The sequence below is a fragment of the Macaca fascicularis genome, chromosome 14, assembly GCF_037993035.2.
Source record: "Macaca fascicularis isolate 582-1 chromosome 14, T2T-MFA8v1.1".
Lineage (NCBI taxonomy): Eukaryota > Metazoa > Chordata > Mammalia > Primates > Cercopithecidae > Macaca > Macaca fascicularis.
Genome location: NC_088388.1, coordinates 42,809,739 through 42,823,245, shown reverse-complemented (window position 1 = coordinate 42,823,245; position 13,507 = coordinate 42,809,739). Strand labels below are relative to the sequence as shown.

At 34.5% G+C, this 13,507-nt stretch overlaps 1 long non-coding RNA gene across 2 annotated transcripts in view; it reads left to right on the top strand.

Annotated features, from left to right (window-relative positions):
* The window catches only part of LOC102139027 (uncharacterized), a 352,230-nt gene that overhangs the window by 38,950 nt on the left and 299,773 nt on the right, over positions 1-13,507 (top strand). For both annotated transcript variants that reach the window (XR_010580858.1, XR_010580859.1), the window contains exon 3: positions 6,763-6,839. This is a non-coding gene — a long non-coding RNA (uncharacterized lncRNA). The remainder of the gene's footprint in view (positions 1-6,762; positions 6,840-13,507) is intronic.

Here is a 13,507-nt window from a genome sequence, read left to right as displayed (position 1 = left end):
ACCCAGATAATCCAGGATAGTCTCCTCATCTCAAAACTCTTAATCACATCTGCAAATACCCATTTTCCAAATTAGGTAACTTTCATAGGTTCCAGGGATTAGAGATAGGATGTGTACACGCTTTTGGGAGTCATTATCAGCAGGTCAGATTTAATATTGCATTTTAGTTTTGAATTATATGCAGAAAGCACGTCACATTTTCCATCTTTAGGGCTATGATTTGTCTTAACCTGTTCTGGGATAGGGGCTAATTTCACCTCCTTCCCTTTTACCCCATAAAGACCTGCTTATTCTTCCTACTGCCTGGAGCTATAGCTTCTCACAGCTTTGGCACAAAGTTAGCGCCATGCTTAATGTGTCACTAGGTCATTGGGCCATTGCAAGGAAAGCAATTAACCAGGAGCTGCAGTTTGAATGTTAAAAATAACAATTGTTGTCCAGGCTGATCTCAAATCTCTGGATCACTTCAGTCCAGGAGTTCGAGATCAGCCTGGGTAACAAAGTAAGACCCTCCCATCTCAACAAAAAATTAGCCAGGCATGGTGGTGCAGGCCTGTATTCCGCTACTTGGGAGATGGAACTGGAAGATCACTGGACCCCCAGGAAGGTTGAGGTTGCAGTGAGCTGTGATCATGCCACTGCACTCCAGCCTGGGTAACAGAGAGACCCTCTGTCAAAAAAAAAAAAAAAAAAAAAAAAAAAAAAAAAAAAAAAAAGTAACAAATGGCCCCCTTTGCTATTATTACATATGGGAATTTTTCTGTGACAATTTTTTATGCACTTTAATCACATATCCTTTTTGGTTTGACTGTCGTATGTCACCATTTCTGATCTCTGATTTCCTTTTAGACTAGTGGATAAGTAGAGGCTGGGGATAGGCACAAGCTGGCAGAGGTGAGCTGCTGGCTGATGATGGTGCCTCATAAATTATGGGTCTTGGTAGATGAACAGAAACTAAGGTCAAAAGTCATCAGTTGGCTGCCAGAAAGGATAAGGCAGAGCAAGTATGTTCAGCAGAGACAGTAAGAGGCCTGGACTAGAGGGTTTCCACAAGGTTCAGGAAATTAGAAGTGGGCATTGCCCTTTTCCTAAATTAACTTTATATTAATGCATCGGTTATGAATGTATCGGAGGAGGGATAAGAGGAAAATCAGAATTAACAAGAAATGGCTTTATAGGCCAGGAGGGACCATTTAAGGGCCATCTTTTCATTTGCCTGTAGTCATAAGAGACTGATGGGTGAAATCTAGCAGTTGAAGAAGATAAGGTTAAATGGTTAGAAATGGAGCTAAGAGTTGAGATTAGAAAAGGGAAATAAATCAGCTGAGAGATCCCAAACCCTTGGTGATTGCTGTTTTTCTCACTGCCTCTCTCCTTTCCTTCCTCTACCCATCTCTCCAACTTCGTAAGTTTAAGGAACTATTATGCCCACTCATTTAGATTTTCTCCTGTTATTTTGAACTTGATCTACATTTTATTTCGCTAAGTTATTTCACAGAAGAGAGTTGCTTCATCTCAGGTCCCTTATGAAGTCTCTATTTCAGGGCTCTTCCTCAATTATTTTATTTTGGAAAATAAAGTTTTTTTTGTTTTTGTTTTTTTTTTTTGAAAACACATTAGTTGGAAATGGAAGTAATGAATGCTAGTTTTTAATATTTATTAATGTTACCTAGCTGAATCAATAAAAACACAAGTCAAGAAAAAGTTACTAATTATCTCTTGGGGTAAAACTTCACCTTTTAGAGTTCTGAAAGTAATTATAAGCAAGTCTTTTAGAGATCACTTTCAAAGCTAATAGAATAAATAAATGGCTACACTTTGGAGATCCTAAATATACACTTAAAGGACAGATAAAAATGAACAACTATTCTAATGTAATATGAAAGAGTGTCGAGGCGTTGGATAAATTCCCTGTAACATGAAATGGCATAAAACTAGAACTTAAAAAGTGCTGTGTTTGAAGACACTGAGATGGGAGTGAAATAATAAGGCTTTGAAAATCACTATATGATGCAAAAACTTGTTATAGTGATGATGATGATTATTATTTGAGACAGAGTTTCACTCTGTGGCCCAGGCTGGAGTGTGTGGCACCATCTCGGCTCACTGCAACCTCTGCCTCCTGGGTTCAAGGGATGCTTGTAATTGGGATTATAGGTGTGTGCCACCAGGCCTGGCTAATTTTTGTATTTTTAGTAGAGATGGGGTTTTGCCATTTTGACCAGACTGGTTTTGAACTCCTGGCCTCAAGTGACCTGCCTGCCTCAACCTCCCAAAGTGCTGGGATTACAGGTGTGAGCCACTTTGACCAGCCTCCAGTGACAATTATGACAGTAATGTTGAACACACATAAGAAGAAGTTGAATACAACTGTTTAAAGAAATGTGGGCATGAAAATAAGTAATATTTCTAAACTTATGTAGGACATTTGTAAATATTATTTATAAAACATGGGTTTAAATAGAGATGTGTAATAAATTAATAAATTATTACAAGTAGAAACAGCTATTTTAGCTACATCTCTACAAGTTTAAAGAGTCAAATTGACAACAAACTTTTGTGATATTTGCACCCCAAATAGTTTATTTTTCTCATAGTTGGAATGTTTTAACTTTCTATCAATCTTGTATCAAAGTAAATAAAAATTTTTGGGAAAGACTGAAAACACAACTTCTTTCTAGAAAGGACCCAAGTGTACCATCAGCTCATCAAACACATACAAGAATCCAAAGATTAATATAAAACATTTTCTCATGCTGTCCAGTCTCTGCCCTGACTCACCTTCTCCTGCAAGCAATCAGTCTAGAGAAACATGTCTAGAGAAACCTGCTCTTCCTGGTTTCTCATTTGTGTTCTGATTTATGGAAGTCAAGGTTACAGAATCCTTTGGTCCTGCTTCATAGCGAAAGGAAGATACTCACACATAAAAGTATAAAAGTATCAACACAAAAGTACCTTTTTTTTTTCTTTTTTTGCTAATGGTGATTAACTTTCATAGCAAAATAAATGACTCCCTCCCCATGAAGGGTAATCTTCAGAGCAATAGAAAAATTTCTTCTTGCCTAATTTTGATCTGAAGAAATCTTTCAAAAGTGATGATAATGTCATATTTGCTCCTGGAAATGATATAAATCTAAAGAGGAAATACTGGTTGATTATTTAGCTGGAGTGACAATTAACTGCCTACTGAAAAAAAAAATCCTGAATTTCAGGACCTAATACTAATTTTTGGACAACCATCAGAGCAAAGCTGAAATGAATGATTAATAGTCACACTTTACAATTGTTGAGTACTTAACTTTTAATCTAGATAAGGCGTGGCTAAAAGGATCAATATTGGATGTATCTTTATTAGCTAGTATGCCTTTTTAGAAATTGTATATTGAAAGTACCTTGATGTTAGGATCAGTAATACTCAAGACTTAGAGTCTGTATGGCAAGTCATAGCTTCCTGTTACTCTCCGTTTTCCTCTAGGTTTATACTATATGTGTGTGAGCTTACAGGAGAATAAAGGGACTCATTTGAAGCCTCTTGTTATTTTGCAGTCTTCAGCTTATTTAACTATTTAGCTTGCACTTATTAGAAAAACACAATGCAATATATTTTTAGAACAAAAATTAATTTCCAGCTAAGTTTTAGTAATGAAGAGAGTTCCTCTTGCAGTACTTATAATTCTTAAAATCTCAAATCAAGGGAAAGCTAGGATGATAACAGGGTGAGTGTACTAAAACTGTCATTGCGTTATAATAGCAAATAATTGTATTCAAGTTCACAGAGATAACAAATGTCTTCCTCTATGCATTCTCTAGTTTTGATTGTCATACAATTTTCTACAGTAAGTTACTATTTTGAGAACAAAAGTGAAAATAGATGATACAGAATGGAAGATTGGAAATTTATCCAAAGAGCATACAGAATTATTTATTAAGCAAAAAAAGTAACCTTATTAAGATATGCTCATTTTTACTGAAGACATTTTTAAAGACATTTGATTTTATTGTATCCTAGGTATTTAATTAAGTAGTCTTTGAAAACTGCATTATGTATTTAATATCACAGAAATAAATACAAATTGCTCTTCTGATACTTACACAATCACAGGAACACTAACAGTTGGATTAGCATCCTAGATAAGATATTTTTTCAGATAGCAAGAACTGAAAAATTTGTGTGAGAAATTATTTCCTCTTATATTGACAGAATTACTTTTTTTACAAAGAGAAAAAATGTAAATGCACTATTATTTCATACAAAGGATTTTCTTTCAAGCACCTACTATATAACAAATATAGATGTTAGTAATCATTATACTGATACTTTAACTTAACTTACTTTGTCGTAACAGTGAGTTACAGTTCTGTATGAAATTATAAAACCCTTGGAAAACTCTCCCTTCCTGTCTTTATGTATTAGAACTGACACATGGAAACAGATTACTCTGGCAAACACATTTACCTTTATTGAACATATACCATATTTAAGGAACACTTTCCGGGTGCATGGATTCATTTGTTGAACAATATGGCAGGTTAAATGTCATGATCTTTGATATTTCTATAGCACATTTATAAACCGTATTAAATATGAGAAAAGGTAAAGTGTACATGATTACCTTAACTTTCATAATTCAATAAAGTAATGAAAGAGAACTTAGGAGAATAAGATCATTCCATTCTAAATATATTAAGTCAATAAATATTTTTGGAGTACTGTATTAGTCAATAAGTACTATAAGTATTAGTACTGTATTCATCAGTAAGTATTTTTGGAGTACTGTATTAGCACTCTTTTAGTTGCAAGAGCAGAAACACTTATGAAAGCAGCACACTGGAAAGAATATTATTTTGTTTTGATAATAGGTTAAAAACAAAAGGAAATTTTGTTCAAATAATAACTATTTGTCTTAGTATTAGCTTTATTCCCTCTGTATGCTGACCTTATTCTGTCCTACTACTAATAGGTCTCTCTGCAGATGAGGGAGGCTTCTCACATCCACCTTCATTCTGCTAGGCTGCCATCCTTCTTCACAACTTAACCTAAAAGAGAGTCCTCCTTGCCAGCTGCAATGGAGGATCCTGACTGGCATTTATTAGTAGCTAAAACGCTATTCAAAATGCATTTAAAAGCTCATATTAAGTTCTAGTATTCAATAGTACTGTAAGTAAATTACACTTAACAATTATTTATTGTATAATTCAAAATACTTAGAAGAATTGTGATGTTGCCAACACAAAGAAAAGATAAATGTTTGAGGTGATAGATATCCCAGTTACCCTAACTTGATAATTACACATCGTGTAACTATATCAAAATATCACAGGTACCTCCAAATTATGCACAGCTATAATATACCAATGAAAACACAAAAAGGAAATCCTTTAAAAAGTTTAGATCAAATAAGATTAGTATTAGTAAATTCATGAAGCATCTGTTTTTAATTTGATGGAACTTTTAGCATCCTAATGTTTATGTAGAATCTAATCAAGATCTTGGAATAATTAACAAGTTATTGTTTCTTCTTTTGTACCTTTCTGCCCAAATGTCAATATTCAAATTTGATTTGAATATTGAATATCATGATTGGTTTTAGAGATAGCTAGGCAGAAAAAAAAAACACAGGCAACAAATAGAAAGTGTGGCATGCAGCCTGTGGAAAACTAATAAAGGAAATAGAGTGATCTTGGCTAAGAGTAGTTGTTTACTTCTGACAAAGACCTACTATTAACAGAGATTAGCAAATGTTTTCACAGGCTTAAAAAATCATATTTAATTACAATCCACATTTTCTCAACCCCCCTTAATTAGCAATGAAAACAAGTAGAGTAGAAAAAGCAAAATCTCAGTGTAAAAATACCTTAATTCAAATTTTACTGTATTTTATTTTGGTATAAGACACTTTAGATGCAGCTAAACTAAATAAATCTCAATTTTCTAGTGGGTAAATGGGGGACGAATACTATCTACTTCTTAAAATTATACAATTTAAGGAATAATCTATTTCAGTGTGCTCAAATATTAATTTTCCTCAAACTATTTTGGGATAGTTTCTTTTGTGGCTAAAGTTTGCATTGGGACAGCAAAAGAGGAAATAGAAAATGAATTGCTAAAGGGATATATAACTTTTTTCATAAGAATAAATATAGTTCATAATAATCTTTAGAATAATCTAGCTATTTTTCAAATATTATATTTTATTTTTCCAGATAAATTAGAAGTCATATTTCTGCAGTATAGCAGCTATCTAATTTCCCATCTCTAGGGTATGTGTTTGTTTTTAGAAAAACATTCCAGCAGGTGGCGCCAACATCATAATATTTAACCATGAAACTATGCCAGGAGTGGGTAGGGAAACAAAAGTTATTGTTTTAGCCAGAAGGTGGAGCTAGGTGACCAATGTTTAAAATCAGTGTCTGCATTTGAAATAGATAACTTCAATTTTACTGAATCACAGGATTTATAATCTGAGTATTGTGAAGAGCATTGTCTGAATCCTCTACCTTCCATACCTTTAAATTTCAACTTTAAGTGTATTGTTTTTACAATTAAAGAATTCTGGCCCAGCTCATGAAAGCAAGAAATACTTTTATACTCTAATTTTTATTATTCATAGTCTTTGCAAAAAAGAGAGCATATTTAAATATTGTTATTGTACTGTTTCTGTATATGTTTGAAGATTATACATTTTTAAAAAGTATGTACTTATCAGACACCACTTAATCCTCTGCTCTTTTCTTTCTATTTCTCCACTGTGATTTTCTTAGGAAGATGAAACACTGAATTAGGAAATCTGGGAAACTGCAGACACATTTTCTAACATGTTCAAATCAGGAAAAAAAAGGTTTGAAATATTTCTTCTATAATACTTCATGAGTTTTTCTAAAATACTGTTTAATTTTAATTTATTTGTTTATTCTGTTGCCAATGTTTAAGTCTTTAATCACTTTAAACAATAGGAAGTAAAAATTAAACAGCTTCATAACTTTGTTTAAGCTTTAATATTAGCAGAAACTTTATTTTCTAAAAATTGTTGTCAGATCATTGAATTCTAAATACTTGCCTATTAAATATCTGTGAAATGAATCCATTTCTCACATACCACATTACTTCCTTCTATCTCCTACCTTCAGCTAGTGGGGCAATCCAATAGCCTACTAGGAATTGACTTACCTTCCTCTTGCCCCCTCTAATCCGTTTTCTTTCAAGAGATCAAGAGTAATGTTTTATAAATACAAATTTGATCATTTCATTTCTATTTTTATAAAAGCTTTCAATAACTTTTTACTTCTCTAAGCTGTCAAACCTCAATGTGCCCAAAAGGCACCTCTCCAGGTCTGTCTCTTATCATTCTTTCCAATCGTTTTCTATAGCATTTTCTTTCTATACAAAATTTATCACACTGTCCTCCCTCTATCTAAATCTGGCCTTACGCCTAGTGTAAGTTCATGAGGACAGAAGCATGTTCATCACCTTTCTCACTACTGGATTTGCAGTGAATGAGCGTACCATATCATATCATGACAGAATGAATGAACAAATAAAAAAGCAGAGGCCTCTGGAAAATAAAATTAAATTGAAGGATTCAGAATATTTTTCAATGGCAAGCTATTCACCCTTAAGAGAAGGTTCAGGATGCAGATGATAACTTTGGTATGTGCAAGGCTGCTCTAAGAGCGAAAGCTTGCAGGAAGAATTAAACCCAAGATAAACAAACAAACAAAACTAAAACTAAAAACAAACCAAAAAACCCGAGTATCTAAAAATAGAACAAATGTCTGTGATTGGTAGAGTTGCCTGTAACTAGAGATATTCAAACATAAGTTACTGTTTCATTTGTATAAACTAGTAGTCTGGTAGAACAATTAGATGAACTTAAAACTCCCTTTGAGCTTTGAGATCCTATGGAGGTATGCTTTGTTAAAAAGATTATCTCTGTATTTGCCGTACTGAATGCATTATAAGGCCAATGATGAGTGCATGGAGGTTCCGCCTTAGAGTTCTTGGAATTAAGTTTTATTGAGTTTAGGACTTTAAAGGATATGTGATTTCCTAACACCATCTATAACTAATTTCAGCTTTAGCTCGCATTGCCAGCCTCTTCTTGGGAAACACTTGAAATAAAATATAGATAGATTCTTTTTTTCAGATGAGTTATTTTCTCTGTTAACTGAAATTATCTACTTTATTTTTTTTTCTGGTATAACTTTTACTGAATCACTGATAACATTGATATATTTTTGATAATACATTTGTATTTTAGAACAATGAAACATGTTTAATTTGCTTTTGATGGTAGACTAAATTCTCTATTTCAAATATGTAAATATTCTCAAATGTATCCATACAGCAAAGTGACTAATAACCTCTTTGTTTCATGAATCTATTTTTGGTCTGCTGCAGGAGAAAGGGTGAAGAAGTTTACACTCAATATACTAATAGCTCCTGACTTTTGCACCTCAACCCAGATTTTATAACTATAATAAAAATATTAATTCATTCTCAGGCTTCATACTATATAAACTACGTAGTTCTTTTTTTTTTTGAGACATGGCCTCACTGTTGCACAGGCTGAAGTGTAGTGATGTAATTGTGTGACTCACTGCCCCCTCCAACTCCTGGGCTCAAGCAATCCTGCCTTGGCTTACCAAATTGCTAGGATTACAGGTATGAACCACTGCACTTGGCCAGTTCTTAACATTGTTTGCTAGGTGGCCAATGAAACCTGCACTTGAAGAGTTTTTTCAAATCAAGTTAATTCACGTGTAAACAAAGCTATAGATTGCCTCACTGTTTTTAAGAGGCCAAATCAGGAAACGATCGCTAAGTTGATCAACAGAATACATGTTAAATAGCTACATACATAAAGTGGTCCACAGTGCAGCCGTTAAAAAAAAAGATAGATTCTACTGTATATTGACATGGAAATATTTTCATGATACATTGCTGAGAGGAAGTATTGAGTAGTAAACAGTATGTACAGTGTGTTTCCATTTTAAAAAGAAAGTAAGGTAATGCAAATGCATCAAAAAAATGTCAGAAAGTCTTTATCCAAGCTAGTGTCACCAGTTATCTCTGAGCAATGGAATTCCTTGCTTGATGGCTACAGGGATGAAGATTGGAAACTCCCTCCTGATACATTTGACAGAGTCTAATATGGGTCAATTCCCATATGCATTTCCTTAAAAAAAAAACTAAAAAAGACACAAAATAATACAATCTAATGTCAACTTTATTCTATAGGAGTAAAGAAGAGGAAATTAATCATAGTCAAGCAAACAGGTAGATGATTTTAAAGTCCAATGGACACTGTCAAAATTCAGAGTTCTTGCGGGCAAAAAATGATAATGAAAGCATGCATAAAGATTAGATGATATAAATGTACAATTTTAAATCATTCTTACTCTTGTTCTTACCGTGCCAAAGAGAAATTCTGGACTTCTGCAAAACCTCTTTTTACCCCTGATTTTCCATGAGTTTAGAAGATTCCTCATATCTCCACTTCACTATCTTTTTGTCTTGCCATATTGGACCCAACAGTTTTCCTGTGGAAACTACTGTTGCTTTTTTGAGCGTAGTGCACATGGTGGGGACAGCCGGAACTCTCTGCTACTGCACTATGTGCTGTGGTTTCTCCCAGTTAAGTCTGAGTAGACAGGAGGGAGACACAGACAGGAGGAGACACAGATGTATGTGATACATACATTATGACCAGCTTAATTTAAATAAGGAATTTGGGTTGGCGGAGAATAAAATGACTTTTTAAGTATGTTTTATTACACTATATATATATATGTACAATCACAATATAATAAAATATAGGCAAATCAGTAATGTTGAATGCAGAAAACAGAAATTGCTGCAAGTAGAAAGGAATTTAATACGAGATATTAGTTGCTTACAGCTTAGCAACTATTATTGCTTATTGTTGGAAGGGCTGAAAGAACAGGTTCTGTTCCAGACTTTCTGGACTGATTTCCAAAAGAATACCGAGCTGATCCACAGAGGAGTTACTACTATCCCTGAGGCAGCTGCTAGTACTGCTGCCACAGCTGCCTCTCACAGTGACTGATTTTAGGAAGCCAGAGTAGTATGTCATTCTGCAGTTTCCTACCCGGAAAAATGGTTCACAGACCTGGAATGCAGCTACAGGAAAGTCTCACATTTCTAAAATGCCAGCAGCAAGAGCCAAAAGTTGCAGGAACATGCTATCATCTTTTCTTCATTCTACCTTGCAGACTTTCCCGATTTTCTCAATTTCTCTCAAGTACTGGAAGTAGATAATTTGCATCCAGAATGTTAGCTGCAAGAATACTAGGGGCAATTTAGATTGTAGCTTTCCAAACTCTCCAAATCAAAGAGTGGAAAAGAGATTGAGAGTCAGAGTATATATATCTCACAAACAGAGAAGCTCCAGGTAGAAAAAATAATCACTTGTAACATGACCATCCATATAAAATAGCTGTTAACATGGTCACATATCTACTATATTTTTCTTTCCATGTCTGTCTACCTATCTTCCATCTATCTATCTATCTATCTATCTATCTATCTATCTACCTACCTACCTACCTACCTACCTACCTACCTAATCCATTCAATTTGAAATAATTGTTTTTCTAGTTTGTTTAGTAGCCCTTCCTACCATTCTTTGGGTAAAAACAGGATCCCTTTTACATTTGGAAACTACCTCAATCCATATCTATGTTTTCCTGACCAACAAACCTTATCCCTTTCAACCCCATTACCCTCAAATCCTAATAATACATTATATGAGCCCAGAATTTCCTTTTTTTTTGGCCCTAATCATGTTTGACTATAGTTTCTGACAATGTCATCTGACAAATCCCAATGTATATATGTATATACTAAAGGTGACTTATAGACTAGGAAATGCTTTGCAGCCTGCTTTTTTCATGGATAAATATATCAATTCTTTTTTCAGGTAATAAGTTAAATATCTGTCATAATTATTAATGGCTACAAAACATTACAATGTTTGGATTCACCATAACTTGTTCAATTCATAATTTGTTTCTAACTTTTTAACTTGCATCACATTGAAGTTTAAATGGGTGTGTAAATTAGGACTACTTTTGGTTGCAAGTGACAGAGGCCAAACTTGAAATGCTTAAACAAAAAAGGGTTTTGGAAAGATACTAGGGTTTCTCACAAAATATGAAGAAAAAATACAGAATTTAGACCCCCATCAAGAACTACCAGGATTAGAACATGAAACTTGACGTCATTTGAATTTTCTGTATTGTCCACATGGAGAAGCTGGAGTGACCAACTCGTCCTGATCTGCCTGGGACTATCCAACTTTTAAGACTGAAAGTCCCAGATCCTGGCAACTCCCCTTATCCCAAGAAAACTGGAACTTTGGTCATCCCAGCTCTGGAGTCTTATTTTGTCAGGCAGTAGAAAGAAACATGCACTGCATTCCAGCATTACTCTTCAGAAAAGTTTTGTAAATATTTTTATTTGGCTAGGAAATTATTTGTGAAGGGATGTATTTGTTCCGCTGCAAATAGCAATGTTGAGTACAAATTCTTTTTTGATATATATGTAGCTCCTCTTTATCATTGACCATAGAAACAATAAATACTAAACAAAGGAGTAATAAATTTAATATTTCCTAGCCTGACATTAGAGCTAACAGTATAAAGGAAGCTATAATCATTTTTTTATTTATACATTGTCTCCTCTCTCTAAATATGACACTTTATTACATGTATTTCTTTATATAGCCATTCTGTTTTCCCTGCTCCACTCATTAAACTGTAAGACATTTCAGAACAGGGACTAAATATTTTTGTCTTCGTAATTCAGGCTTAGCAAATTGCGTGGCATGGGTTACGTAGTAATAAATATTTAAGCGAATAAATTACTATTTTTTATGATAATTGGACTAAAAAAACTAGACTATTCTACGGAATGATGAGAATTGCTTTATGATTGTTGCCAATGTGAAGATTCAGCATAAAAAAAATTAGGTGCTGTTTAAATTCTCTTACTTTTTCTGCTACTTAGAACAACATTTCTCAACTGTTAGGTGCCGTGTTATAAAGAGAACTTTTTATCAGTCTTTTCGTCAGTCCTTTGTGTGCTCTTCATAGTACAAGATGGAATTCATGTCTTTTTTTCTGTTTATTTATTTATTTATTTTTGATAGGGTTTTTGGGGAACGTGACTGTTTTTCCTGAACATTATTTCTACCTCTGTCATTGTCTATCTTTAGAAATCAATTGCTACTAATAGTGATGTGGTCATTCTTTACATAGGGATTTATCAAATGTACTTATTTGAGATGAAATAAGCCTAGTGACTCAGGTTAAAGATTATTTTCTGGAAGAAGTAATGCCAAGAAACTAAAAGTTCCCAAAGAAGTTTCTATCCTGTGGGGATTATTTCAGTCCAACCTATTCCATTTGCAGAGGCAATTGCAGAATGTGTTATTTAGGCATGGCTATTGATTGAAGACTTTCTGCACTGTGAAAAATTTGGTTTTAAATGTCTATCCTAAAACCTTCTATTTGAGCAGATATGCCAGCAAGTCAGCAGCATTTTCTGTGGTGCAGTCAGAATAGTTTTCAGCTGAATCTCTCTTTTTCCTTCTTTAGCATTTATCATCATGGGCTACATCTCCATAAGGCATCTCAGGGTTACACAACCCATAGAAAAAAACGGTTTACATCTGCCTTTGGCTCATTTTTCTCCACATGCATGATTTACCCCATAAAGTGCTGTGCTGTGCTCTGGGATCCTTCAGAAGAAAGCACTGATGTGACTCATCTCCATCATGTGGATGTCCTAGCTCTGCTGCTGCTGCCACCACTCCCGCCTTATTGCAGCACAAATATGATGAAGGGAAACAGGAACAGAGTTGTTGATGGTAGTGTCTAAGATGATTTCTCATGGGACAGCTACCAAATGGGTCCTTCTGCAAACAGGAGGTTCCAATTTTAGGCTGCATACTAGTATTAAATAGGTAGTATTAATAACAATAAATACACTGTTTTGAATAAAATTTAGATTGTTTCCAAGCTTCTGACTTTGGAGGCTTGGTTATTTTTTGAGAAAAAGGTAGACAGAACAAGGATAGCACATACACTGCCATGTTTTTCTTTATTCCTGCTCAGTACAGATTGGTGAGCATTTCTGGTTGCACATCCAAAACCATCTCTTCTTTTCTGGACAACAGAATTCCAAACTGTTCGGGAGATACGGTACACAACCCCAGGATATTCACTAGTGATCGTTCTGAGAGTGAGGGGAAATTAGATATATGGAGAGTCTGATAGGAGTATCTGGAAAAGGTTTCCCTTCCTTGTCAGAGAGCCGTGTAAGAAGAAACCCATTTTGCCCAGGCCCTTTCTTTATGCCTTGTGTGGCAGCCATCTTGCAGCGAGACTGGGATTCATTGCCAGCAATCTGAGGATAGCTGAGAGAAAGGATGAGAGAAGTCTGGATCTTTGATAAAAATGCTTAATGGCTGCACAAACACCAGCA